General features: G+C 41.5%; 1 long non-coding RNA gene across 1 annotated transcript; it reads right to left on the bottom strand.

Annotated features, from left to right (window-relative positions):
* Positions 1-481: 481 nt before the first annotated feature.
* LOC122057516 lies at positions 482-3,033 on the bottom strand. Its single transcript, XR_006133542.1, has 2 exons — positions 1,527-3,033; positions 482-1,444 (listed from the first exon to the last, which is right to left on the bottom strand). It is a non-coding gene; the product is annotated as an uncharacterized LOC122057516 (long non-coding RNA).
* Between the last annotated feature and the right edge of the window lie 3,038 nt (positions 3,034-6,071).

Here is a 6,071-nt window from a genome sequence, read left to right as displayed (position 1 = left end):
CAAACTCAAATAATAACAACAGCCATCGAGTCATCCTCCCCGTTAAAGCTAGCTTCTCAAAAAGATACTTGATTGGATTCATCCTTGAGATTAATTGAACTGGGTATGCCACCATGTAATGCCTCAACCTTCTTGTTGCCCAGACTAATGTTGTACAAGTCTTCTCCAGAGGTGTGTACCATGCCTCATATTCCAAGAACTTCTTTCTCAAATAGTAAATGGCTTGTTCTACTCCCTTTTCTTTCTCCTTTTGTGCCAACAATGAACCCTTGGGATTCTCTCCAACTGATAGGCATAGCAAGAGAGGTTCTCCAGCAATTGGCGGTGCCAATACTGGTGGGTTTGCCAGGTACCTTTTTATTTTGTCAATTGCCTGTTGACATTGATCATTCCATTCTTTGGGTTGATCCTTCTTCAGTAATTTGAAGATCGGCTCACAAATGATGGTCGGTTGAGATATGAATCGACTGACACAACCTCGTCTTTTTTTCACTAAAGATTATTTATATTAAAAAAAGAAAAGAATGAAAAAATATTACAGGGAACTGATTGGAGATTTGGGAAAACCTCGCTAAGATAAAAGTATGAAGGGAAGAAACACTATTCCACCTTCGGCATTGCATCAATAGAAAAGAGTTTCTAAAAACTCCACACCCCGACAATGACAATCAAAGAATAGAAAAAGAAAAACTAAGTCATCCTATATCTAGGATGACCCAAAGCATCAATGTCTAGATCCATCTTGACCAAAGCAGGCCAGGTGCTCACTGGGTCTGAAATCTCAAAATGAGCAGCTGATTTTGATAGAAAATCTGCTATAGAATTTGTTTCCCAATAGCAGTGAGTGATTTTCCAGTCCACACACTCCAAATACTTCTGACAGAGAATCCACCTCCGATGAACAATCCAAGGAACTTTGTTTTTGAGAATCAGAGTTACCACAACAACCGAGTCACATTCTATCCACAACTTTTGAACTCCCAGAATTTCAGCCTTCTCTATACCTGAGATAATAGCTAAGAACTCCGCCTCAAAATTCGTATGAATTCCAAGGGACTCCCTGTAATTAGCCATGACCTCTGCCCTTTCATTTCGAAAAACACCGCCATGCGAAGAGTGGGCCGAAGAAACCTAAGGACCACCAACCACATTTGTACCAGGCTCTTGTGGAAGGACAACAGCCACATTCCTCTTCCTCTTATTCAACTCACTTTCCCTTTCTTGACGTCTATGTTTTTAGGAAGCCAGAGGAATCTTATCAGAGGACGAATCAGACTCATTGGGTTGATAGGAACCCATTTGCGCATGACCTCCTGAACAATAGCCATTGAGGTAGCACCAATGCCTCCCTCTTAGGCTATCCCTTCCTGAGTGTCTCCCCTCTGAGCCTCTTCTTCCTCCATCTCATCCAAAACCTCTAAGAGGAGACTCTGATTAATCGCCACTGCACAATTAGAGTCAAGAAGACAAAAAAGGTTAAAGCCCAAAAACACAACTACAGAAAGAAGGAAAGAATGAAAACATACCATAATACTAGCAAAGCCCACCAGGACTAAGGCCGTACATCCCAAAAAATTGTCATCTGAAGTCTCAGAACTAACCACCACATGGATAGGAACCTTCAGCAACTAATGGGTTTCATTCTCCTCATCCCCAATTGTTGGAGCCACATTACCCTTGCAAGTGTTCACTACCAACCAGGAAGTCAGATATTTGAATGGCCTTGAGTCCTTGGCAAAGAAAAACTTATCCTTCCACCTATGGATTGAGGTTTGCATATTATCTAAGACCAAATCCAATCTATCCCTGCTCTTGAAATAGAACCACCCAAGAAAGTTGCGATTGGTGATCAAGATGAAGACATTCACGAACAGATTCATGGTAGGGGTTCTCTTTATCCGACCACACCTGATAACGAAGGCCACAATGACCTTCCAGGCATTAGGAACAAGCTACGTTGGGAAACCCTATAGTTGCAGAGCACCTGAGACAGAAATTCATGAATGGGAAACCAAAGACCACTCATAAGGGCATGTTCATAAAAGCAAGCCTCACCCTCTCTCCCACCGTAACCCTCTCCCAACCCTATAGTTGCGGAGAACCCAAAAAGAAATTTAGGAATGGGAAACTGAAGACCAGTCATGAGGGCATGTTCATAAAAGCAAGCCTCACCCTGTCTCCCACCGTTAGCCCTCTCCCATGCTTTGGGAAGCCTAAGTGACATCGAGTCTAGGATGTGATAGATATCTCTAAATCTCCCTATTTCTCTCGTTGTCAATCGAGAAAAAACCTAACCAATGGGTAGTCTAGGATGTGATAGATCTCCCTAAATCTTCCTATTTCTCTCGCTGTCAACCGAGAAAAAACTTGACCAATGGATAATTCTGACGTTGTATATGATTTAGCGGTATACCCCAGGGTAATCTTACCCTTATGCTTCTAGCGAGGAGGCCTCTTAGCAACCTTCTTACGATGGTGTGAAGTACCAGCGCAAGGAGCAGATCCCAGAATCGACGCCCTAACATCAGGGTTAGATGACTTGCCATAGTCTACAAAGGAAGCGGCAGAAACCATAGCTAAAGAAAAGAAAGGAAAGAATAAAAAAGGAAGAAACACTTAATGTTTTATAAGGAAAATGAAGGAGTGCATAAAACAAACAAATGACAGATGATCCTTTAAAGAGCACCAACAGCCAGACACATCAGCCGCTGCACCACCACCGTAAGGACAACAGATGCAAAGGAAGAAGATGAAGAGGATGAAGACGAAGTCTAGACATCATTGTTATGACCCTATCAGGCTCCATATAAAAGGATAATGGAAGGAAACTCATAGCCCCAAAAAGGAATGGCCACAATGGAGGCAACATCTCGATATCACATCATAGCCATACGTGACAAGTGCGCTTCCTAACAGCCGGACCTTCGGAATCCTCAATAAAATAGCTGGTAACTACAATGACAAAGTAGGGCCATCATGACCCCAAGACATGTTGAAAGGACGGCTTGAAACCCCAAGTATGGCATGACAAGAGAGCATTAATTCCACCATTTGAAAATGGTGAGGGGTGAGGGGTGAGGGGTGAGGGGGGAGGGGGGGGAGGGGGGAAGATCAAAGGGGCATTTTCATTTTTCATTCTCTCTACTCCCTCAACCTTCACGCCAAAGCTCAAGGGAGTGGGGGCACCTGATATACTATAATACAACCAGCTAGTAAGAAATCTACACATGGATAGAACATTATAAATAGGACGAGCAGACTATCAGATAACATGACCCCAAGACGATTAGACGACCTAACCCCAAGATGATCGGATGGCTTGACCCTAGGATGATTAGAGGACCTAACCCAAAGACGATCAGATGACTGACCTCCCTTGTTCACCATGAATGACCACCCTTTTACGAACCAACCAAGCATAGGAAATCTCATACATGTTGCCTACGTGTCACCTGGATCTAATCACTCAAGCTCGAGATAGTGACATTCATAACCATCTCTGAACCTAACCATAGCTTCCAAACTTAATTGCGGTCAGATGTTTATTTAATTCAACGCCAACCATGGTTAGATCAGGCATTACAACCATGGTGACTTGACCTAAGGATAACTATGGGTTAATCATTAGGATCATGGCTTACCTATGATGAAATTGGCCACCTCAAACAAGGAAGAATCCACCAATCCCCAACAGGTCTAGATCATCATTGAAAGGACCTCTAGGCCAATGGGAGCCTTCATCAACCACAATATAAGAGAAATTTATCCAAAAGGCAAAGGTAAGCAACTTTGAACCCTCAGAGCTCAACAAATGGTTTCCTTTCTCACCCATTATACTAACTTGAGCTTCAAACAACCTTACCCGAAAATCAACTCTAGGCTAGTTCTGCATATGTGATCTGCAAGTTCCAAGGAGGCAAGAATCTGTAGTAACAATTTTGTTTTCATTCCCCACAACTGAATCCATGTTTCATGTATAGTTTCTGTCTCCCAATCGATTGACTTGGATAGATGATTGACCACCCAATCTATCTAAGTGCCACCTGATGTTTCACGAGACCAGCAATTCTCAGTCATGACTCAGGCCAATGGGAGGACCAATTGACATTAAAATTAATGCAAAATACATCTCTTTTCGGATGTTCTATAAGAGTGTAAGAGTGTGGACAGTTTCGCTTTATATATAGAGGGCAAAAATGGTTGTTAAGAAAAACATAGCAATGCTCTCTGGCTCTCTTCCATACCATTTGATTACGTTTACTTGTTTTCAAGTATATTTGTGTGAATTCCTGTAAGTTCCTTTCTTTATTGATTGAGCACAACCGGGGTATGTTCCAATGTGGCCCAGTAAGCAAGTGCAACAGGTGTTGTTTTATCTTAGAGGCTTACTCACAAGAACCCAATGTTACTAATCTTCAGCAAAGTTAATGATGACACAACTTTACCCCCACTGATTCTTTAAATGTTCATGTTTTTCTAAGGTTTATGTTGTGTTTGGTACTTGAGCTTACCGTCATCAAACTCAGTTTATATATGATATACATTTGTGTTCAGTTCTTCTTGTTACATGTGTCAACATGTATGTTTTGGATGATTATTTTCCAACATCTCTGGCCTGAACATACCATGGGTTATCTACATATCATATCTAAACCCACCTCCACCCAGTAACAATGTCCCCATTATTCTCTAGTGTTTGTTAGACTTGAGATAAATTTACATACTGTTTTGGGCCGTATGCTCCTAAGAGGCTGTCAACCGACTATTCTGAGTTGCTGGCAATACTGGGGAAAATAAAATAGAACTGAAGTAGCTTTAAATTGCCCACTTTGCTTTAATCTGTCAGGTTTAAAATATCTTTCCATTTATGAAGCAAGGTGTATAGTGTAAAACGGAAAGCAATCAGAGGGTCATGTATTGCATTAATGGAATTTTCCTTGCAACAAAATGGATCAGATTACACTACACGTCAATCCGCATGAACAATCATGATCCGAAGCTTGGCTGCGGCGACAACAATCTCATTAAGCGATGGGAAGGTGACCCTTCACACAATCCATCCTCCAAATCCAAAGACAGTGATGGAAGTCCGCAGACACTCACTCACAGTCAGGAGAGACTAAAACAAGAGGGAGAGAGAGAACAGAGAGAGCAGAGCTCTTATTTCTCTTCTGTGTCGTGTATTTCTTCTGCAGCCAGACCTCTATATTTATAGAGTTCTGGCTCGTGAGTTGGTCTGCCCCGTATGGGCGCCCAACTCGAACCAAACCGGGTCCCTGACCCTTCCTGAAGAATAGAGGACCTCATCATTCTGAATCCATCAGTTTCTTGAGAATTACTAAACTTCCAATCATTCCTCATAATAATTATCGGCCGCAGTCTGCATGTTTTCAGCCACCTGGTGGTCATGCTGACAGAATTGCATGAGCAGCTGTACAATGCAATTTAATTGACATGTTTTTGCTTCAAGTTGTTACCGCCTACTAAGGGTGTTAAAAAGTTCGATTCTGATCTCAATGGTTCGATTTGATTCGATGCAAGATCATTTCAAGTAGAATCAAAATTGAATCATTTAATAAATAGTAAATATTAAAAAACAAATCTTTCTTTTTTTCTTTTCTTTTTTTTTTTTTTTTTTTTTTTTTTTTTTTTTTTTTTTTTTTTTTTTTTTTTTTTTTTTTTTTAAATTGCACTATCGTGGGTTTGTTGCTTGCAAGGGTTTTTTCATGGTCGGTTTTGTGGCCTATGCTATTTGGAGAAGTGCATTTCTAAGTCGGGCCTAGGTGTGGAGGTGCTTGCATGCCTTTTTACGTCAAGTGTTGTAATACAACAATGACGTGTGGGTCTCTGGAGAACAAAGGTTGCAAGCTTGTAGGTGGTGGTAGATCATGATTCCCTCCCCCCTCCTTGCTTTTAAAAAAATCTCCATTCTCGTGGGTATGTTGCTTGCAAGAGTTTTGTCATGCTCGGTTTTGTGGCCTTTTGGTATTGGGAGGAATGCATTTCTAAGTCGTGCCTAGGTGCGGAGGTGTTTGCGTGCCTCATGCCGCAATTGTTATAATGCGACATTA

Source organism: Macadamia integrifolia, chromosome 12 (genome assembly GCF_013358625.1).
Source record: "Macadamia integrifolia cultivar HAES 741 chromosome 12, SCU_Mint_v3, whole genome shotgun sequence".
NCBI classification, from domain to species: Eukaryota; Viridiplantae; Streptophyta; class Magnoliopsida; order Proteales; family Proteaceae; genus Macadamia; species Macadamia integrifolia.
The sequence above is the reverse complement of the archived record's forward strand: the minus strand, read 5'-3'. Positions and strand labels throughout refer to the sequence as shown.